The sequence below is a fragment of the Poecilia reticulata genome, chromosome 12, assembly GCF_904066995.2.
Source record: "Poecilia reticulata chromosome 12, P_reticulata-male-v2, whole genome shotgun sequence".
In the NCBI taxonomy this organism is placed as follows: Eukaryota; Metazoa; Chordata; class Actinopteri; order Cyprinodontiformes; family Poeciliidae; genus Poecilia; species Poecilia reticulata.
Genome location: NC_088841.1, coordinates 20,204,679 through 20,229,581, shown reverse-complemented (window position 1 = coordinate 20,229,581; position 24,903 = coordinate 20,204,679). Strand labels below are relative to the sequence as shown.

The following is a 24,903-nucleotide window of genomic DNA, read 5'->3' as shown; positions in this document are numbered from 1 at the left end:
ACGTACAATTCCGTTAACTCTACAAAAGTGAAATGTTTTCACGTAGCCGTATTGAATATGTTATATGCATTTCTTTTTAATCCCCTTTCTTCTGATACCCTTAAGTAAAATCCAGTGCAACCAGAGCTGAGTCAGTGTTTTGCAGAATTTTGCAGGTTATTTAGAGGATGCCTTTGCCGGATTTGTGCACCTGTTGACTGACATTTTCCCCTATTGTTCGTTACAAAATGGCCACAGGATCATTCAGATTAGATGAAAAAATATGTGGAAACATTTCTTACGTACTGCAACAGATTTTTTTAGAATTTGATTTGGAGCTGGGCGCCGACTTCACATGAATATGCTTTGATTTAAAGAATTACATTTTTTTAAGACTGCCCCTGTATTTTCACCTCATCTTCAAGAAATCATCCTCACAGCATGATGCTGTCACCACCATGTTTCTCAGCAGGGCTGGATGACTATGTTGTCCTATCGACAGATTCTCAGAAATAAACTGAGGATTTCTGCAGCTCCTCCACCTCGGACTAATGCTGTCCTTTTATGATGTTTCCATGGTAACTTTCTACTGTACATTATTTAAGGGTATCAAAGTAAAAAAGGTTAAATACAAATGCATGACTTATTTATTTTTTAATAAATTTTCAATTTTGCACAAACTAAGTTGATCTTTCACAAGAAAAAAATTATTTATAGTTAAAACATGAAAAAATGGGGGGGACTACTTTTGCAACTCTTTATTATCAGCAAGCGTTAACAAGACACTGCTGCTCTAAAAGACATTAGATTACAGGCACTTGCTAAATTAGATTATGGTTTGTCTCTGCAGGTTTCCTTCTTGTGCCATGTTTGCTTAGTTGTTGTGCTTCCTCACATTGCGATCCATCTACCACCCGTTTCTGTCTGATGAAATGACAGGGTGCGTGGGCGAAACAACCTGAAAACAAGCAGTTACAAAAACAGATGGTAATCTAAGTGCTGTTGAAATGTGCTTCATGTGCATAGTGATCCAAATCTTTGAGAGAATACAACAATATTCAACAGAGCTCATCCCGGGGGAACTGATGGATGAATGACTGTGTGTGGTCTAAACAATCCTTAGAAGAGTAATAATGCTTATTTTAGTCTAAGGAAGCAGAGGATGGTGAATGTGGTTTCTCTTCTACACTTGCTGTGAGAGGTAATGCAAAAAAAATGGTCTGTGTTTTACTTTTAAGTGGTTTTCTTATAAGTTTTTACCAACGTTGATTGATTTTGTCAAGTAATTAACTGCATCACTATGTAAAGCTTTAATTTTCAAAAGAAAAAGAAAATTCTGCCATTTTCCTGCAAATTTTTATGAAGTGTAAAAATAATGTACCCACTTTCATTATACAAATCTACATGCTTGCTTTAATCCTTTTGTTCTCCTAACCAGCCCCCCCTCCACCCTCTTCAGCTTCCCAAACAGACAAATGCATTACACAAATGAAAAACAAGTGAGAGGCTTCAGAAGAGGGGGGGGGGGGGGGGGCAGGAGCGAGGGGAAGTGAGATTTTATTTAAGTGTTCTTGTAAGCCATCTAAGATATTAATGTTGCAAAGCTACTTATCAATATTTAAGAACATAAAAGGAGTGTGAGGGTGGGGTGTGGAGCTTTGTGTGGAGAGAGGCCAAACCAGAAGGGACATGCACTCTCGAGGTGTGTGTTTGTGTGTTCTTTGCCGAAACCATAGAACAACAATCAGAGAGAAGATGAGGTCTCTCTGGCAGTTAGAGAAGAGGAATAGCTCAGTCTTCCATCACGCTAAAAGCTTTCCTACACAAAACCCACACACACTCACACACAAACAAAGTGAGCACTGTTAAGTGATGGTCAGGATTGTAAATACAACTGCTAATGCCCTATAACCACAACATACCTATTTTATGTTGTGGTTAAAATGAGTTGATTTATGTCCAAGTATGTTATGGATGAATATGTAAACATATATGAATCATGTGAATTAGTAAACTTTAAATAGTCACTCAGCACTGCTTTGGCAGTATCTATGTATGTATTTGCGTGTGTGTGTGTACATAAACTTCCATAAAAAATGTGTAACTGAAAAAAAAATATTTAATTTGCTATGCTGTCGTCTCCATTTATTCAGATGACATAACCTCGAGCCAGATTTTTAAAACCGATATGAATTTTGAAAAGATTTGGAAAGTCTTATTTCTCTTTTTTGATTCAATCCAGAAAATCTGACTTTTTTTCCTTTTACATAATTATGGTAATAATACAACAGACTAATGTCGATACCGTATGTATTTTGCTGACAACACCAGTGAAAGCATGATTGCAGGTGCAGTGGGGTTTATCGGAGAGTAAAGTTCTGCAGGTTTCGTTACAATTGATCTAGCTGTTTAGGTTCTGTTAAGTATTATGTTCCCAGAATTATCCAAATCTTTTATTATTATAGAAATCAAGGAAAAATAATAAAAAAATATTCTCTTCACTTCAGCACCCCATCTATATTATGCTCTGGTGATCTGCAGGGACACAAGGATGGGATTCCTTAAACCAAAGCAACAGGGTTTGATCTGCAACTAATAAAGAAAATTTGTCGGGGTAAGATTACAACCTGCACTCTGCAGGTCTATGCAGCTGGCCTGCACCATAGACACACACATACACACACACACACGCACGCACACACGCTGACCTCAGGACAGTGTTCGGTCTTCCTGTGTCTTTCCATGTCATCTCTAGTGTTACACATCCAAAACACTTTCTGAACACAAACCACTAAATGATGGCTGCAGGCTTGAACAGAGATGTGTGTGTGTGTGTGTGAGATAGTCTGAGAAGAACACAGAAAACAAAAGAAGTTAAATTCTGCCTCTGTGTGTGTATGATGACCCAAGGCAGGGCTAGATGGATGGATGTGCTGAACCCCTACAGGGGCCCAGGTACGCTTATTTAAACAAAGCACCCTAAGGTCTGTGAGTGTATGCGCGTTCTTGTGTGGATTTGAAACAAACCTCCAAAAATGAGCCTCTTATGTTGTTTTTTTGTTTTTGTTTTTTTCCCAAAAAATCTAATCATGTTGTTGATCAGGTCCGATGGACTTGATCAGAACACATACCATTTCAGAGAAAGACAAGGCCTTCCAAATGTATTCATACCCATTGAACTTTTAGTCCCCCATTTGCCACATTACACCATGTGCAATGTGGTGCACAAACAAATTAATACCTGGTGTTTAGTGTGGCATACATTATTAATCAGAGCCTTTTAATCTAACGACCCTAAATAAATTCCATTGCCACAATCTGCCATGAGAAGTCACCTAACTTTGGTATAAATACCAATACCATTTCTGTTGGAAGGAGAATCAATGAACAAAGAGCATCAGAAGACCAAGAGACAATCCAGGCCACTCCAGGATCAAGTTGAATAGAAAATTAAGATGAAAAAAATATTTAAGGTTATGTGGCTATAAGTGTATAAGTGTGCCAGGTTGAAGAGGATTGAACAACAATGCACGTCAGATTTTTCTGATATTTTTGTAAAAATCATGCAACATTTTCCTTCCACTTCTCAATTACTTTCTACTTTGTATTGATGTTTCATTTAAACTTCCAATGAAACAGACCAAATATAAAATCAATATATGGGACAGTCTTTCTGCACAATGCAGTAAAGTTGTAAATTACTAAACAAGACCATATTGATTAATCATACATTTTCTGAAATAGGCACTTCAATTTGTGTTTCATTAGTGTGTATTTCAAATTAACAATAGAAAAAGTATAAAAATTTCATCTTTTATAGCCAGTGTGCTTTACCCCACCAAACTTTGATTAAATGTGTGAGCCGAACTCTATAAAGTATATATGCTTTCAGAAAAAGATGATTCTTTTATTTATTGTGCAAAAACTAGAAAGTCCTGAACTCTGCTTCATCGAACACTTTTAATGAGTCACTCTGACTGAAGCTACAGCTCCACGTTTACTTTAAGGGTCTTGGGTTTCTGGTATTTATGAAATGACCATCGAAAGTACTGTACTTAAAATACATTTCTCCAACATATTTTTTAAAACTGATCAACATAAATATGGTGCACAGATAGAAAACATTACAGAATAACTTTTGCTAATATAAGTGAGGTTGAATGTTTCTTCAATTAAAAATATATTATGTAAATCTCTGATGTATCTGTTATAACTCTGCTGCAGCCTCAGTGGAAATTTAAAATATGCTTGAATAAAAACCTTCTGTTTTTTTTATGCTCAGAGAGAAATTTGTTCTACAGCCACAGAATCTCATCGATTTGCCTATAAAAGGTGAATAAATTCTGCATGTGCTTCATGGAAGCTAAAAATCCATGCCACTGTGCCTGCTGCTTCTGTAAATCAGAAAGTGATCAATGAGTTTATCGACTGATCCATCGCCTGTGTGTGAGTATATAGTATTATTATAGTTGCATGTGCATGTTTGAAATAAGCACCCAGGCGGTTGCGCTCACGAACGGCGCATTCTAAATGTGTTGTACAGGGATTTTCTATGTGGTTGCATGCATTTGTTTGGGTATAATCCTTCAAGAGATTATATTAAATCTGTTCAAACATGCAGCTGTATGTTACGGTGGGCATTTTGTGCAGAAGTTGTGTGTATGTGGCTTTTCCGCCCTCCAGCAGGGTCATTTCTGTATTGACAACCTGCTTGTCGCTGTCATACCGAGGACATGAGTAGAAAGGCCATTCTCATTTACCATGGTAAAACATCCATTGTGTCATAATGACCTCTAGCCATTTATAAATCATACTTTAACATGAGGGAGATGGACCTATAACCGCTGACTGATTGCAGAATTGATCAAAATTACTCATTCATGAATCAGACAAGCGTTTTTTTGCAGCAGGCTGAGCACAATTTCCTAGCAATTTTAAAAAGGTGAAATGTTCACAGGGGAAATAACAGTGGTTATGATACGATAAAAGTTGTGGTATTTATACTTTGGCTGATCTTTAGTTTTTTGTTTTTATGACTTTATCCAGCATACAAGTCTGGCGCATTTACTTGTTTCTGTTCTCTCATTCTCCGAGTCCACCTTCACTTTCCTCATTTCAATTAACTGCCTCATATTAATCTGCATAGGAACAATCAGCAGCTCATGTTTACTGATTCACTCAATCAGGCATCAGTTATCCCTTGAGGTTCAAGGTCCCAATTGACAGCATGTGCGTGTGCATATGTGTGTGTATGCGCGCCCGAGCTGTGGACAAAAGCAGGAAAATCCCAGGGTGAGTCAAGCAGAACGTGTTGATCGATCCTCAGCAATTACCAGCCAATCGAAATGTGATTTATTTCCCAAGGAATTATTTCAGTATGAAAAGAGCTAGCCATTGGATGGGAAAGTGTACACTTGTGTGTGTTAGTTTGAAGGCAGATCCTTGTTGAATTACCACTTATCCCTTCTCATCTTCCTGTATTCCTTGATTCATATTTTGTCCATCCATCTACCGCTGCATTCTAGGGATCTACAGTTTTGCCCTTTCCCCCACAATATCTTTCCCTCACCAGGAAATTCTTCTTCCAGACCATTTTTATAAAAGATGGTGAATGGTGACTCAATGGATGTCCACAATTATTAGGAGGAAAAGTCTAAGTTGAGTACCTAGTTCTTATGCTCCAAGTCTAAGCTGATGGACTGTAGGCAAAAATGATTCAGTCTGATCGTGTTGATGACAACACTGTTGTCTCTGAAAATGAACTCTGAAGTGGATGACTACTAATTCAAATCCATAAAAAAACTTTGTATGAAGTCAGCTAGCTAAGGAACAAAGACACTTCCAGCTTTTCTAACTATCATCTAACTAATCATCCCTGATCGCAGGGATGATTAGTTATTAATGTAAATAAAAACTAAATTCTTAATAAATGCAAGCACCTCTTAAAAGATCTCGATTCACTCAGGAATTTGACATCAACAGGTGTCAAACCAGTTCTACAATTTTTCTGTAAGCACAGTTATATTTCTGATTGAGTAAATATTACACCTTATTAATTTTTCAAAATACTTCATAATTTCATTTGAAGAGCGTGTTTAAAACAAAGATGTGTAACAACATGCTCTAGAATTAAATAAACCTAAAAGAAACAAAATATTCTTAGAAGTAACTAAGCTAAACAGAAATGCCTTATTTTATTTTATTATTATTTTTAATCCAACCTGCCCTCAGGCCTTCAGAAAAGCTGTTCCACCAATGAGGGTTATAAGAAAGGGATGCCTCCCAGTGAGTTTTAATTCTCATTTCAGGTATCAACAGAAGACCCCTACAGAAGGCCTCCGGGGTCCAGAGAGCCTTTTAGATGAAAGGAAACCTAATACACAGGATGAAGTGTAATCATTAAGGGTTTTAAAAACCAGTAAGAGCCCTTAAAATCAATTATTTTTTTAGATGTATTAAATATTTCTGTACTAATTAGGCCAAAGAATAGAACATAATTTAAATTCATTACCTAGAGCAATACAATGTAATCCACACATTAGGTGGCATGCTTCAGATAAGAGAATGTTTATTTCAGTCATTTGAGACTCGACTTGGGAAAAAAAAAATTGTGAATATATGGTTTTATTCAGGTCCTTCTACCTTATGTCTTTTTTCTTTTTCTTATCCTCATTTGGCCCAAGCTTAACTTCCTCTTTCTTTTTATTCCATCTCATTGCTCCCTCCTTCCAGCCTGACCGCTCCCCAGTGAGGCTATCATTCTGAGGCCATGTCAATATGATCAGTCAACCAGACAAAAACACCAACTGACCAATTGAGATATTTTTACTCGTAATCCCTCCAACCCCGCTTCTCTCCACCTCCTCTCTCCCAGCCTTCCCCCCCCCCTTCAGTCTCTTTCACCGCCGCCTCCTCTCCTTTTCTCCTCTTGTCCCCTTTTTGTTGCACTTAATTAAGTCGCCAAGTGGCTGTCAGGAATAATTTTTTGCCACAGCATAGGGCTGAGGGCCGCGGTGGACTTGACATTTGATAATATTGCGTCTCCACGTTGATTGAAATTGATTTTACGGGGGAGAGAGGCCCCCTGCTCACCACCATTGTGATTGTTTGACAACTCTCAGCCAATCAGCCCCAAGGACAGCCTGTGGACCCCCTCACTCCGCCACTGCACCACCCGCTTTGGCGTGGCAACTCATATTCTGACGAGTGATGGCTGGGCCCCTGTGTGTGTGGGGATATCACACACACGGGTCGGACATGAAGTACCGTCGCAGGGTCATGGAACTGACAGTCACAGTTCCCATAAATCAGCAAGGCAGCACAAAGAGTATAAACTTACAGTACCTCGGAAAAGTATTTGTACCCTTTTAACTTTTACACATTTAGTCATGTTACAACCACAAACTTCACTGTATTTAATAAGACTTTTAAAGTGATACGACACATAGTAGCTCATAATTGTAAAGTGGAAGTAAAATGATTGCCGGCTGTTCAATCCATCATCTGTAAATGAAAAAAGTCTGAAAGTATGTTGCAAACCTACCAAGACATTCCTGTCCACCTAAAATGACAAGCAGAGCAAGAAGAGTATTAATCACAGAAGATATACAGAGGACCATGGTTATGAAAAAGCTACAAAGATTAGGTGGTAAAATCCATTTACAAGACAAATTTGTGTCATGGTAGGACCAAAAAAAGTCATTGTGGATGCAGCATGTAAAAAGGTGGTCGGATCAGAAGAAACAAGAGAAAAGTATTGTGGAGTGGTTTAGATCAAGAGCCAATTCATGGGTTTGAGTGGTCCAGTCAAAGTCCAGGCCTTATGTAGGTCGGGGGAAAGACTTGAAAAGTACTGATCAGAGATGCTCTCAATCCAATCTGACAGTTTTGCAAACAGAAATGGGAATAAAAATCAGTCTCAAGATCAGTGAAGCTGATAGAAAAATTCCCCAAAAGATGGTGTTATCATGTGTTGACTCTGAGAAGCTAAACATGCATTTCACACCTTCAGATTTTATATTTGATTTGAGTTGAGTGGTCACAGAAGATGTGATCACTCAAAGTTACAGCTGTAGCATAAGAATGTGAAAAGCTTCAAGGGGAATGATTACTTATCCAGGTCGCTGTGGTCGGTTCCTTTGTTGCGTTTTTTGCAACTTGCACACTTTACCAGCATACAACCACAAATAACACACACACAAATTTAGCATAGATTTTTTTTTCCACGTCCACAGTAACCCCTGCACCTGTCTGTTTTCACATCTGCCTTGATGCAAATGGCTGTTTTAATTGTTGCCTGATTAGAGCAAAGTGAGTGTGTTAAGTAAAAAACATCATGATGAAATGCCACTCAAAAACAAGCTGCAGTCAGAATCAATCAGGGTAATTAATTACCAACATGAATGGCACCATCAGCGTTTCAATAATGTTTACAATCAGACTTTGCAGTTTGCCTTACGTCAGTGTCAGAGAGGAGGCCCAGACTTGAACAGCGTCCTCCAATGTTCTTACACAGCATGAGCAAAATTACCGCTATCTTTTTATTAGTTGTTGTCCCAGGGCAAAACATAATTGTTATTTTTATTTATTTATATTTTTAAAGATAAACTATTTTGGAGCACCCTGCCTAAGGAACAGAGAAAGGTAAAGCAGTGATTTAAATTATTTAGAACCAGTGTTTTAATTAGTTTTGATGAATTTTGTACAAGTGTTATTTGATTAATTTCTTTAGTCTTTATAGCTAATTATTCCAATGTTCTTGTTTGCCATTTATCTTTCTGACATTTTTATTGTTATTTTAACACTTTTTCTAACTCTAATAAAAATACCAACAGGTGCTGAACATCATAGTGTCATTAAGCAACCTCAATCATTTTTGCCTAATAAATGCATATTTATAGGATACTTTATAAATCATTGCTAACTATAATGGAATAAATATAATTATTTTAAATGCATGATTATTTTGTGAGGAGCTTTGATTAGACAATATTCCTACTCATTTTCTTTTTTTAATGTTTTTGTAGCAGTTGTTTCTTTTACAAAAGCACATACAACGACTATCTAAATAAATAAAAAATCCTGAGTAATGAGTAGACGATTAGGGTCCATGCTGTCAAAACATTCTAATAATCAACCTATAAGTTCTTTAATGAAGAAAATGAAGGGACTGCAAGATAATCCCCACGTATTCATGTTGCAGGTATTTGATTTTTATTCAGTTCTTATAAATGTGCATTAGATAAGATGATGTTTGTTGTTGCAATTACTAAAAACGCAGCTACATTTTTATGAATTTAATGTAGAGGAAATAAAATCAGATTAGTGTGCTAGAGTAAATCAATGAAAACCTATCTAGTTTCAGTTGCACGGTTATTTATTTGGAAGTTCTGTCCATATCATGGTTCACTTTCTTGTTTTTAACAGAGCATGACAGCATCCAAGATGGGAGCAGTACTTGCCAACAACTGTCATCAAGTTCTCCACACTGTTACTTCATTTAAAAATATTGTAAAAATATTTATATTTCAAAAGGTTTTCATATTCAATGATAGCTCTTTTCAGTCCTCCATCATCCTGCAATCAAAAGTCATATTGATTTCTCCCTTTTCCTGCCTTCAACCTTCTCTCCTCTTCCCTGCCTAAACAACCCAGCTATCAACATCTGGTCCTGTGTCTCTGCTCCCATCACATATACAGTAACTAGTAGGTCATCTCAACACTTTGCCATCAAATCAAACACACTTTTTTCATCCTGTTATGTTTGAATGAACATACAGTAACAGGATGAATGTAAAAAATGTACAGAAAAAACAAAAACATAATTTTAGTCATTATAGAGTTGAACACAAAAACATTCATCAGGCGACAACTAAGAAATATTGTTGTTTCACTGCTTTTGCAAGATTGAAAAATGTGTTATCTTGGTCTGGACTTCAGCATTGTGCGTTTTATTTCTGTGTTAAAAAAAGGAAACTAACCTTATTTTTCCAGATATTTTTCTGAACATAAACAACTATATTAATGCTATGATAAATACCAGGGTTTTGTGATGTAAATTTTTTTAAAATTATAAATCATTTTAATACCTTCCCAAACATAATGTGGTAATTATCCTGTGAAGTTCTACAAAAAAAAAAAAAAAAATCTGTCAAATGAAAAAAAATAAATAAATAAAACAAATAATTAAATAAAATTGACCTGGCTGCATCACCTTGGACTCATTTTGTTGAAGCATATTTTCACTTCATTTCAAGCCTCCTGAGTCTAATGAGTCTAATTAAACTCGATATTTCTTTGAACAAAGAAAGTCTGCGTTTTTAACATGGGCTTCTAAACTTTATATCTATTTAATATAAAATTTTTATACATATTAAAATGAAAAACGGCCTGTAAATGCAGTAAAAAAATGTTATTTCCAAGTGTGTCATTAACTAATCATGTATTTTCTGAACATGTTCATCTCCACATTAAGTATGTGTTCTCAAACACAGACAGTTGCGCGCGCACACACACACACGCTCAGACAGCACAGGGTTGACAGAACTGGGCAATGAGCTGTCAGAACAGTTTCTCTGCATCACACAGGTCATTGCCTGATCCTCGTCTGTCTTTCGGACCGTCTTTATGCTTATTTCTTTTCCCTTTCCCACTTCCCCTCCTCCTCCATCTTACCCCCTCGGTCTCATTAAACACAAAATACAATTAAGGTGTGTGCATCGGTGTCACACCCTCGCTATTAGCACTTCAACCTAAATGGCATTTGGCATAGAGCTGAATCGCAGCTTACTTCAACAATTAGAGGCCTCACACGTGCAATCACTATCAAGGCACATTAACAGCTAGCTAACTTGACGGAGCAGAATACAGCACAGTTGCATCGCTTAAGAGAAGTGATATTTTATGCTCAAAATATTCACAGCTGCATTTTGGAGATGTGAAACAAACTGTGATAGAAAGATTAAGATTCCCTTGCCCTGATTTGTGAGGCTCTGTCTGTTGCTGACAAATATCCTACTTGTAGAAAAAAAATGCTTTTTTACTTTAATCAAGAAATTCCAACGTATTCTTAGATACCAGTCCTGAATGTGGCTGCACAGAAAGGTTTCCAATTTCAGAGACTACTGGTTTAAGCCCTTTAGCTCAACTTTATCAATTAATTAAAAGAAAATGTTCAAAATAAAATATACAATTAAAAAAAGCAAATTTATTTATGTCATGACTAACAACTGCAATTCCTGCACTTAGCTTTGAGATTTCTCCAACCATAACCTCTCTGACACTGCAGCAGTAAATATCTGAAATTTAAATCCTCTTCACAACATTGCCTAATTACTCCCAACAACATGGTAGCTGATTAACTTGTAATTGCTGCTCTGAACACAGCATGTCCCTCTCTTCTCGTTAGGGTTATTACTGACTATAATTACCGCTAATGTGCAGAGAACAACACACACTCTCACACAAAACCCAAGAAGAACACAAACATCAAAGCAGGGGATGGGGATGGGTGGTATACATAAACACCTGAGCTCACACATGCTCACAAACTCAGACACACCTCGCCAGGAGGATACTTAGTTTCTTGGAAACTGTGACTAGAGCACAAAGCAATAACAGTGAAATTTAGGAAACCAAATTCATTTTCACCATGTTGCCTCATTTAAGCAACGACATTCACAGCAGCCAAACTGTGTAATGGTCTTCATATGTCACTTTGTTTCTCACTGGAGTCCCTTCAGACATCAGCAGAGCTCCAAACCTAAATCCAATGCTGGCTTCAATGAGTAATGTCTGGACCTTGTTAAATTCCGCACACATTTGTGATTTTCCAATGCCTACATTTATTTTGGGGAAAACCTCACTGAATAGCCCTTCAACCGCAGGGAGTTAATCCAACTTCTGAAGCCATTGGCACAGTAAAATGTAAAATAGGCAATTGAATCCAATTAGTTTTGTGAGTTCTAGGTGCTTGGATGCCATGGCAAATAATTTGAGCAATAACACAACTTTTGGATAATAAAAAGCATTTAATTTGACAAAATGTCACTTTAGCCTGCCTGTTGCTGTTATCTATATTAAGTTCTCTTTTTAAATAATTTTACAAATCAGTGATTAGATGCTACACTTCACATTGATGATTTTCATGTAAAATACCGATACAATACACTAAAGTTCGCAGTAATAATAAATTCAATATTTGAAAGGCAATTGTTGCCCCCGCCCTCCGAAAACAAGCACGTTTTAGTTGTGTTTATGACACACGCAGAGAAAAACATATTCCTCCTTTGAACCATTCACCCCAATAAATCTCCTGCTAAGAAATGATTACAAAAATGTATTTTCAGTGTTTTAAGTATATCCTTTCATCACAGAGATCATGCTCCAAATTGTTTTGATATCCTGCAGGAAATCAGATAAGTAGTGACATATGTTAGCATTTCCATAAAAGCAACATTTGGAGAATTAACTATCTGCTTGCAAAATCACCAACCATAACATGGAATTAAAGAAAAAAAAGTTCATCCATCCGTTGTCATTTCTGTACTGATTTCTTACAAACAACATAAATAAATAGAAGGGGGAAAAATAAAAATATATACTCATGTACATGTATTCAAGTTCTTTTTGTTCTGGTTACATAGTGATTTTTGATTAGAAATACCTACAAGGAAACACTCTGGCACATCAATTAGATGACAAACATTCAGAATGTGGAAACTTGTAGAATAACGTCAAAATTATTTGAATGCGTAGGCCATCTCTCTGAAGTGCTGGGGGTTTCCACCTTTGCGTCTCCTCTGTGTAAAAAGGCTTTTTGCATAAATTTAAATCCGGCTTAATCGTAATTCTCCAACTAAACTTGCTAGGGAGAAAGCTATGAGCACAAAGCTCCTTTTAAGTTCATAATCACTTTCTCCTTTGGACAAAGATAATGGGACTACTTCTGAGAGATTTAGCCTGTGTCTCTCTCTCCTTTCTCTCGCCCTACCTCTCTTCCTCTCTCTATTTCCCCCCAAACACACTATCTCTCTTTCTTCGGACCATTAGCGATATTGCCGGGCCGCAGACCTCTGTGTTAAGTCACTTAATCAAAAGCAATGGGTTGAAAATCTTGTTTGGTCTCTTATGTCTGATTCATTCCTGCAGACAGGAGCAAGGGAGAGACAGAGAGAGGCCCGCGGGAAATGAATAGAGTGAGACAGATACACATAGAGAAGAGAGAGAAACTGAGAAAGTGAGTGCTGATAGTAAAGTGAGATGGTGAGGGAGAATGTGTGAAAAGATGGTCCTATGTGTTATCAGCTAAGTAGCAGTAGAAAGCCCTCTGGGCGATGAAGAAGACAGTGTTCCTATAACCACTTCTGACTACTGTGGGTCTCATGTAAGCGCACACACACAGACAGACAAACACACACTCTGTCTAGTAAGGATCTGTTATCTCAGCAGTGCAGTTCTGGTCCAAAGTTTGCCTACATTCATCTGCATGAATTTTAAGTCGTTAAAAAATCTGGTCTTTATCCAGGGTGGAGTGATCCAACTTACAACTTTAAGTTGGGGTACAAACTCTGGATATTTGAACCCTCATGCTTAGAGGCTTAGAAATAGTAGATTTTATTTTATTTTTTTTTACCAAACTGTGGAAAGGCTTTCAGGAAGAATTTTCCTGTCTTCAAATTTAAGTCGAACAACCACCAAGGCTCAGTGTTTCTGACAGGAACATGCAGTTGTCCACAAGGACACGGCAAGTCAACAAATTTTACTGAAGTAAAGTTTCATGGTAATGCAAGACCGACATTCAGCTATTGGGTCAAAATAACAAGTGTGCATGGAGAAATCAGGGTGAAATGGGACCAGCATGTTAAGGGGGACTGGTGCATTGCATTTGGAATGAAGAAACATGACTGTGTGGAAGAGAACATTTCTGAACTTGAACTGCAGTCACTTAGACAAACATCATGGTGGTTTACATGAATACTATTTTACAAACACTTAAACTTCCAATGTTCACTTAATATGTGTGTTTGCACAGAAGTCAATGACCGTATGGTCTGTTTTATTTTAAGTACTTTACACAGGGTAAGGTCATTGTTGCCGCTTAACCTGCTGCCTAAAAGTATATTTTTAATGCTTTTTTTTATTGAACACAAGAAGAACTCTCTGTGAAGGGAGAGACCGCCAAAGATTACTCCCCAAACAAAGAAGTCAATAATCAGGAAGGTAACAAATACTTAAAATTAACTTTAGCTAGTAAGAAGTAGCTTTGTTATTTTAATTAAATAGAAGAAATAACACAATCATTTTAATTCAACGGCAGAGTGTTATAAAACCAAGCCATTAAAAATACCTAAGAGATTTTTTTGGCAATAATATGACAAAAAAAAACCCAACTTAAATTAGTTTACTTACTCTAGAAACTGAGCACTGAACCAAACTTAAAGGAAAACATCTTAATATTACCAAATGACAAATGCATCAATAGTAGAAACAAGAATGTCATAATAGGCTGTCACAAATACACATTGCAAGCACAGTGCATACAGAGAAAATGATGGGTGATGAAGTGCTGCTGTGCTCTATAGGGGGTCATAGGAGCCATATGGAGCACTGCCCCCCCATCTTCCTGCACAACCAAAACACACACACATACACAAAGACTTTATTTTAATTTATTAATTCAAAGCAGAAAAACAGAAAAAAAGAAAAGTTTGGTTCCTCAGCGCAACTGTCTAAATAATCAATCACATGTCTAGAGGAGGATGTGCAGCAGAAGGAGGAAACAAGGGAAAATCAGTGCAAATCTATATACAAAAGAAAATCTGTGATATGCTGATAACTATATATCTGTTCAAATGAAAGAGCTAGATATTACATTTTACATTTATGGCTGCAGTAGCAGATGGGAAGGAAGGTAGGACTTTGATTCCCTCGTGCAAATCATCATACCATAAATGCACTCTCAAACATTTATAAAGCTTTTAACATTAATATACTCTGGGACTTTGTCTTAGTTGCAGAAGTTATGAGATTTTCTTCCTTCAAAAGTAGACTGCTGCGTAAAGCTGAAGATCAATAAGATGGTTTAAAAGTCATAAGTGAATTGAATTTTCTTAATTATAGTAAAAGTCAAAAAGTATTGTATAGTGAATTACACACAGGACATCAGGGTCAGAGAGTAATCTCTCCCCTCTTAAGACGATCTGTAGTTTTCATTTCCTAATTGAGAAAAAGATGGATTGCAGGATGGAGGGAAAACAAGGATGGAAGGGGGAAATTGGTGTAACTCTCTTATCTTCAGTGTTTTAATAGCATTTCATTTTATGTACTTTCCCCCCGCTTCCCATTTTTCTTTGCTCCATATGTATGAATGTTCAAAATCTTTTGGATTTAGGACATTGGATTGTGGGATTGCGCAGTTAGCAGCCCTACTTAGTGGAATCAACTCTTTTTAAAAACACCCTGAAAATCCCTTTTAGACCAAACATTTTAAATCTCTTACTTTGGAAGTACTATTAGCAAAGAAACTCACAACAAGAAATGAATCTGCTTCAGATTCTTCACATCAAATGATTCAAAGCATCTGCACACAGAAGCACTGCCTGTCAAGTGTATACTTCATTGTGTTACACACATCTCTTAAAAGGTCAAGAACACTTATTTCGATTAAAAGGCAAACACAAGTCCCCTTTAATACACATCCAACACCATCCATCCAATCACTAGCCAAACACCTAATAATTCAGAAACTCAGTTTTGCTGCAGATGTTTTTCAATTCAATTAAAATATACTGAAATACTCCTTTTGATCTCAGTATTGGCTATCAGGCAAACACACCTGATCCTGGTAGCACTTGTAGCCTTATTGTCTTCCACACAATGCTGCTAAAAGCCAACATCATCTGGCCAGCGGTAAAGGTTTTCAATATGTAAAAGTGATATTGCAAGAACAAAGAATCTCTTATGGAGCAGTTTGTTTTTTTTATTCGTAAATTTTAGAATTTATAATTGATTATCAAGCCTGTGTGCTTATTGCCTGAAAAATATAAATCAAATCGACGTTTTGCATACAACAGTGAGCCTTGCTGGAATATTAACCCCTTTTTTTCAGATGTCAAATTAGAACGCCAAAATTCAATCTATAAGTAGATGAACCGATACAACAAAAAACATTGTGAAGTGGAAGAAAAACCATTTGTTTATTTTCTGTTACAAATACTAACGTGCACAACACTTTACAGAGCATATTTAACCTCTTTTATATCAATAACCCAAAATACAACCAGTGCAAACAATTATTTCAGAAGCCAACTAGGAAGTAGAGACCACCTGTGAACAAACATATCAAAATAAACACACTTTTTCTGTGAAGATTTAAAATTTCACTTTTTAGCCAAAGGAATTTGCAGCAAAAACCTAATGCTGCACATAATCTAGTGCATGATCCCTACACTCAGGGCATTATGCTGCGGGGAAACATTTTATTCTGCAGCAGCTTCTTTGAAAAATCTTTGAAAATTTTGAAAAAGGACCCAAATGGAGGCCACACAGGGATCCAGCTGGTTGCATTGTTGCAGCAAGAAAGTCCTGGGTTTGAATTCCGGCATTGGATCTTTCTAAATGGAGTTTGCATGTTTTCCTGTGAATCCCTGGGTTCTCTCTTGGTACTCTGGCTCCTTCCGACAGTCCAAAAATCTGACAATTAGATTATTTGGATTTTCTAAAATGCCCTTAGGAGTGAGTGTGTGCATGTTTGTGTGTCTCTGTGTTGCAGTGTGACAAACAGAATGGATTTTCTTGTGTCTGTTAAATTTAAGTTTATTACTTACACCATTCCATTATCTTTTTGAACTTTTAACTGGTTCTAGTACATAATTTAAATGAAACACTAATATGTTTTATTTTTTACTTAAATCATAATATGTGCAACGTGTGCATTTAATTTTCAAACATTAGTAAATCAAGTTTTTACTGAAAAAAGAGGATGCATTTTGTTCTCAGCATTGGCATTAGCAGCAAAATGACACATCTAAATGTAATACCCGTATTGTGGCTCTCTGCATGAATACATAGCACCAAATTTTGCACATGTAGGGTTAAAGTGGCAAAGCTCACCCCTCTGTATTCAATCCTTTAAAAAAAGACATTTCCTCTTTTCCCCTGAGTCTGTGGGGGTTGAGGTAATAGATGAGGGGCAAAATGGCATATGCATATCTGTGCACGCATACATCCAGACTTGAGTGTGTGCTGGAAAAATCATTTGCGTGCATATGCATGTCTGCTGCACCTTGTTCATATGAATAGCGTTTTATTTGGGAGACATTTGAAAATTAAATGCTTTTGGTCAGGCAGATTGCTCTACGTCTCTGTCATGTTCCTTTGAATGGGATGTGGCCTTTGATGCATATAAAGACTGACAGGAAATCCACCCCACCTTCCCAACAGACACACACACACACACATATTCCCTCCATTTTATTGTCCGGAGGATCCCTCTACTGCTTTATCTCATGTATCCAACTTGATAAGGAACATTTTTAAAGAGATTTCAGAAACTCCCTTTATTACAGTGCTAGCAACAATTGAAAACACAACAGAAGATTACACACTTACAATTTGCTAGCTGATGGCATTTTCAGAAGTTTTGATCATCAGTTGTAATTGTCACAAAACCAACATGCACCAACATGATTTTCTTGATTTGGAATTGTACAAGCTATCTTTAAAAATAAGAAATCAACCCTCTGGTCAGACCACGAGTCTGCAACTCGCACATGAGCTAGTCAAGAATTTATATTGGGAGCTCTTACTACAAGAAAAAACACCATTAATTGAATTTCAATCTGCATAGAATTGACATCTCACTGTTAGAACTGGTCTTTCACTTTCTCTGTGTCATGTGCAATTCTGCATGATGAGTCCTGCACATAATTTGCCTTATTATGAATTGTTAATAATTATTTGTACTGATGCATATTTGTCCCATTAGTCAGTAACGTTACTTTTGTGAGAATCATTTTATACACCTGTTTGGTCTGAGCATTTTTGTCACACTTGCCTCATCATTCAAAGACTTCTATTTCTTCATGCAACTTTTGAAAATCAAGTTTTCAGAAAGTTTCACTTTAGTTCTCTCTGCAAAGACCAAAAGTCTGCTCATGCAGACACACACTAAGCAGTTAGGAGTCCTCAAATATCCGGCACACATTTCCTTTACCAAAACCAATTTGTACCGAGTTGGTTTAAGAACAATATGCAAAACTTCCACAGTTCCATTAGTGTTTATTTCTGTGTGTGTACATCAGTTATTACTAAACACAATCAGTAATGTCTGGATTTCCTGCTCTGTGACAGTCTGCATCTGCCATACTGGTACATGTCATCTGTCTGCCACATGCCATACAAGCCTTAATTTCCTACCACAAATATCATTCTGAACAGTGGGAAAACATATCTCAGTTACATTAAGAATCTTCACTGATCATGTGTGAACTTTTTTTTATATAGCAACTAGTTTGAAGTAGCAAAGTACCGTTTCTTTGAAACTCAACCCTACATTTTTATTGGATACCTGTAAAAGGCAGAAGAATTTTAACAACTTTGGGATTATTCAAGGGAGTGCAGCAATGGATTTATCTAAATTTTTATAAAAAATAACTAAGTTGTATGGATAATTTAAAAATTTATTGACTTGTTTAACATATTCAAGGGTACTACGGATGCTACCTGTGTGAGATTTTAAGAAGGATACAGCAGGACTCCAAAACTGCTTCTGATATTTTATGTTGTATTAAAGGATGTGCACTTTAGGATTGCACTTAGATTAATGATTCTGAATTATCATGAGACATAAGTTCTGGTCTCACATATTGTGTTTTCCATGTTTATCCGTGTTTTTAGTTGTATAAATGTGTTTTTGCTTTGGCTGCACAGATTGTGTCCTTTTTGCTTCAGATGTAAGGACTTTCTCTCTATGTCCAGATGAAAGCCACTGAGCAGTAATGGAACCTCTCAGACTAGCCAACCAATTTACAAAGAGCACAAATACACTTTACACAATCACAGGTGCACACTTATGCTACATGCATACGTACACACATACATCCCACAAATATATTTGCATCTAGAGTGCCACAGCAACTCGCTATATAAAGTGAAACAATTTGAGTTACAATTTAAATAAATTCAGTTTTGGTGAGCCCTTGAGAGAGAGAAAGGCAGAACGAATGGTTTAAAGAAAATGAAAATACTGCTACAAATGCAAAAGCAATTTTGCAATGATGAAATGTTTTTTTATTTTGGGAGTTTAAATCAAGACACACTGATGTGAACGAAATAAGTTTTGCTTTTGCTAACATATTGAAAATAGCCAGCCTGGCTGGGAGAGCAACAGAAGAAACACATTAACCTGCAAGATGATGTGTTATGTAATTTTAAGCCTTTAAAGTATGTCAACTGAACTAAGTAATTTTAAACCCTTTAAGTTGAACTCACGATCACATAACGTGTCACAGACTAATGTCTGTGTGGGGTAGCTGAAGAAAGTGATAAGTTGATTAGAAGGAAAAGCCTCGATATGTTTCACCTATAACTTAAAACTGCACTTCAGAAAATTGCATGAAAACAGGAGCAAGAGTTTAAAAAGACAGTGACTCAAAAACAAATGACAAACATATGAATGGATACGGTGACTGTCAAAAGTTACTGTAGATTTCTTAACCACTGAGTTAGAGAGGCTGCCCTGTAGAAAGCTACAAAGGTATTTTCCTGGCAGTAGAATAAATGCAATTGGCGCTACACAGTCATAATACTAATGTAGACCATGTAATAAGGATAAAATAAATATACAGTGGGCCGCCGGTATTCACAGTATTCACAGAGGTTGAGGACCAAAACTGCCAGCAAATAGCTCAAATCCACAAATACTTCAGAGCCTGGGAGCCCATTTTAATAATTTAAAACAACATACTTTACTATAGTGTCTCCACAAGCCATTAAGAATGAATTGCAGAGGTGTAGATTAAGTTACTTTGGTGAGACCAAATTCAAATTGTTTGATGTCAAGTTGAACATATCATCCCAACTGAGAAACATGGTGGCGGTTGCACCGTGCTGTGAATATGTTTTTTAGAAGGAGCAGGAAAGTTGGTCAGAGTTAAAGAAGATGAAATACGGGGCAGGCCTGGATGAAACACTCTCTACCCAGTCTAACTTAATTTAAGGTTTTTTGAAAAGAAGAATCAAAAATGTCTCCTGGTGTGCAGAACTGCTAGAGACAAAAGTGAAAAGATTTTCAGCTGCAGCTGTACAGAAATGAGGATGAGTGGTATAAATACAAATACCATCCTTTTTAAACTTTTTAAAAATGAAATGTGAATATTTATCTTATTTTCACTTCACAATTATTATATAAAATCCTCATGAAATACGTACATGTTTCTTTTTAGTCTTTGGCAAGCCACTGTGAAACTAAAGCAAACCAACCACCATAATTCACAAAAATTGAAGCAAAGGGGGAAAAAAACCAAAAGAAACCATCAGGGACTCGGATGAGCAGATTTGCTGATTGAAAATGTTTCCGTAGTTTATTTTCTTACTTTACACGTCATTGTAATCGTACTGATATACATTCAAGGAAACATTTATGCCGCTATAACGCAACAGGATTATGAGAGACCAGGGAGGGATGAGTAGTCCTGCTCTAAGCAACCTCATGTGCACAAACATTATGAATTTAAAACATACTTAATATGTCATCAGAGTTCACATCTTGAAATATTTGGAAATCTCACTAAAGCTTATTCTGAATCATGAAACTTACTGCTATAATTCTGTTATACTGCTCTTTTTCCGGAGAGAATGTTCTTCCAATGATTTTTTTTAAGGCAAAGTATTGCATGGTTTGTGTTCTTGCTTAGTATTGATTGCTACGTCTGTACAGCAATCAAACAACTCCAACAGTCAGCGGGCAGATACCACAGTAGCCAGTGTGAAATGTATATTTAGATAAACTAAATGTCAAAGCTCAAAATCAGAGAAAACGTTTGTACCATTATCTACATGTGTAAGTTCACAAGTAGATAATGGTACATTATCTACATTATCTGGCCTTTACATATTATTTTGTAAAGGCCAGGGAAAGTATTGGAACAATCACAAAAAGATTGTGAAAAGAACCAAAAGTAAAAAAAAAATATTAAAAAATATTAAAAAATAATCAAATTATTATATTATTAATAAAATAATTTTATTAATAAAATTCTATTTTGTATGGTCCAAATAGGAATTTGGACCATACAAATGCATTCCCAATCTCTAACAATCCAAAGCCATGTCTATCCTATCCATTCCTCTATCCATCTATCCATCCCCCTACTATTCAGTGCTGAAGCAATCTTGTAGCAGTCACAACCTTCGTTCTCTGCAAAATTAATTTGACAGGTTTGCATTAAGGCACCTGATCAATACTCACTTAGAGCCGTGAGGGCTAAAGCCAAGAAAAATAACACACCGTCCTCCCCTGCTCTCCCTCTGTACAAGATGAGAAAAAATGAATCTTGGGCACTTTTTTCTCCCCCAACTCGCCCCAAACCCCTATGCACTCGGCTGTCCTAAGCCCTGCTCTCCATCAGGCATAGAACAACTCAGTAAACACTCACTCAGACACACAGAAGTACACAAATGAACACAGAGGACAATATACAAACATGCAGCTCTAAGTTTCACAATCACCAGGCTGACCTACTGCCATTGATCGTCTAACATTAAGTTGACAGAGAGCCTTGAAGGTGTGTGTGCTCCTGTCTGGTTCTTGTGATTTTAACCTGGCACTTAAACTGCAAACAGTAATATTGATAGAGTCAAGATTACGTGCTTGTCAAATTTCAAAATGAGATAGAAGAGAAGTACTTTGGGGAGAAAACCGAGTCAAAAACCTAAGATGGCATACATATTAAATACAAATGAAGGGCCAACAAATAAATGTGACAACTTAGAAGTTATTAAAGTCTGAGTGTCATGATTTGACTTCATTAAAATCTAGAATTATCTACTCAACTGTTCAGTCAGTGAGGAGTTCCTAGATGAGCTCATATTTGTTCCTTGATAGTGCAAGCTAATGAATTGAACAATTAAGTTGTCCTTTGGTGCTTCTGGGAGAAAAACATCCAAATTAATGCCATTGTTATCTTATTACCATCGTTTAAATTGGCAGCAGGGGGGAGGGGAAAAACATGGACTGTTTTATTCACAAATTATAAGTGAGGGTCAAGGGAAAGCACAAGAACTACACCTCCAGTTAGTCTGTTCTTTTCCTCGCATCCATCCGTCATAGAGTCTTCCAGGGCTATCCCATCTTATCCAGGCAAAAATCAATAACTGGCCCCTGAGACAGGCCCTCAATAAACGGCAGAGAGAGAAACATGGGTCGGCCCACAGAGCTAAAGCTTCGCACTCACATCCCGCTTTCAACACAACACAACACAAAGTAAATGAGCTCACTACTTTTCCCTGAACTTCATCTAACCAAACAGCAGAGACCTCCGTCCAATGCTTCAGTCCTCAAGGTTGTGTCAATGCTTAAGCCCTGGCCATCTTTCACTGACATGCACTTTTATACTTGGAAAGATTTGTAAGGCTGCCACTGAGGGGGCAGGTATGACTGTGTGAATGATCACAGAGAGTGACAAGAAAGTCGCATTTCATCATCCAGGGCCTTACAGAGGTGTTCATATCCCTTAAAAGTTCACATTTCGTTACGTGAAACTAAAAATTTAAACTATTTTTAAACTTTTTTTGCTTATTTGATTGACCCATAACTTAAAAACTAAATCTCTGCTTACGTTGAGAAGGCTCACACGGTTTGAACATCAACAAGTAATGTAAGTGTCAGCACTCTCCCATTTCTAAAGTTCCTTGGAGATCTTTAAGACCCAGAGCTTATTTACTAGAATTTCTATAATTTTACCACTTTTCTGCCAATACTTTACTTCTGCCTTGCACTTTGGAACACATAACTGTCTCCAAATAACTTGGTATTAAATCAGACATGTAAATTTATTTTTCCACTAAATGTGAACTCAAGGGAAAGAAAGAAAACAAATCAGAAGCCATTTTCCTTTACCACTGAACTTTAAAAAGATTCTTGAGCTACTTTCCCGGGATATTAACCAATTTCTTCCTTCCTGCTTGTCTCTGTATTTTACTAGAACACTTACAAGAGTGTATGTGCTTTCTTGCTTCCCTCCTGGATAGTTTGTTCATTGGTGATTTACAGTATATGCACCTACAAACCCGTCTCGTTTTTCTCCTCCTATACGTAAAAGCCTGAGTTGGAGAAGAAAAGACAGCAAAGGGATTTTACTCGTGCGAACTGAAGACAGCACACGCTGAGCTGCTGCGGTGCAATTTCGTTGCAGCTCTGCTACTTTCAAGCCTATTCATCCCTCCCTGCTGAGCTCCATTAGAGAAGATGGGCAGGTGAACAAGTGCACATGGAAAACAAGTTCCTCTAGGCGTTACTGGGCCAACCCCCCCGCCACTGCTGAGAGCTGTTCTCCTTCACCCTCACATGGTGCACCGGCCTTCTTAGCCAGATGCAGATTGGAACAGACATCAATAAATAATTTAGAGGTCCTGAGACTTTTAAGTAGGAATCTATGCAGTGTGAAGCACTGTTTAATCGAGTAACCTCTGACGCCATATCAATCAAAGTGAGAAAGCTGCAAACGTTGGCACAAAGAGGTGAGAGCGAGATTTTGTCTGCTGCTTTCATTCTACCTTTCTTGCTCTAACGTTTCAGCCTACAACTTTTTAGTCATGTTGATAAGACATTTAGTGACATCTGTATTCATCAATTGACCTAGACTTACTGTCTCAACAGAAAAGAAAGAGAAAGTGAGAAAAAGATGAAAGTTGGATTTAACCTGATTTTGGAAAAGATGCAGTCAACAGCGCAATGCAAATATTGAACTTCATTTAATCTTGCAAGATTTGAACAAAGCCAAAACCGTGTCAAAGAAATGTCAAATAAAACATTTTACTGATAATTTACCGGCCCAAGAATGTACTGATAAGACAAAATACAAAAGCGCCTGGTTTACAAAATATGCTGGATCAAAGTTGGCCACAGTTGGAGTGATTTGATCAGCATTTCCTCTTCTCATACAGTATTTGGAGTTGAATTCATGATTCCCAAAATGAAATGTTTTACATTTTGATAGCAATAAGTCCCTAGACAGATCAAACCATGCAACATAAAGTGAAAAAAAAGGTGGAAACAATGTGTTTCTATTATTTGTATGTTTTTTCCATCAGTTGTTTTTCCACAACTGAGCAATTTCCCTGCAAGACCATACTTGTTAAATTATGACAATATTGGAGGCTTACATGGACAAGTGAATTTAAACATCATGTATACAGACACAAAGAGGAAAGAAAATAGTGTGCCTTCGATCAAACACACACTGTTCAATCCTCTGGTGTCATCAGCAGATGTGTACATACCCTCGTCTCAATACAATACAGATGAGCTAATAGCCTCAGAGGCTCCCAGCCTGCCTCTGATCTCCATAATATCTCCGCACACACTCTCCAAGACAGCGAGAAGGGAGTGTGCCTGCACAAATCCCATAATATCTCCATATCTGCCCGTCTGCGGGGAGTCGGCTAGACCTGGTTTACATTCAGCTACATTCAGAAGACAAATATGATCACGTAGAGACACATTCAGAGACAGACTTTCATTCGTGTTGGGTGATTACACAAACGGGCACAAACGAGCATCTATATTCAAACGTGTGCACACGGAAATAAGTAAAATCAATTAGTTCTGAATGTTTTAAGGGTTTGAAGAGCCCGTTATCATAGATGCATTCCCAAACTTGTGGACTTTATAATGTACCACACATGACAGAGACTTTACTGTGA

At 37.1% G+C, this 24,903-nt stretch overlaps 1 long non-coding RNA gene across 1 annotated transcript in view; it reads right to left on the bottom strand.

Moving 5' to 3' along the window:
- Positions 1 to 722: 722 nt before the first annotated feature.
- Positions 723 to 24,903, bottom strand: part of LOC103473544 (uncharacterized) — a 57,270-nt gene continuing 33,089 nt past the window's right edge. The window contains exon 4 of the long non-coding RNA XR_535039.2: positions 723 to 937. This is a non-coding gene — a long non-coding RNA (uncharacterized LOC103473544). The remainder of the gene's footprint in view (positions 938 to 24,903) is intronic.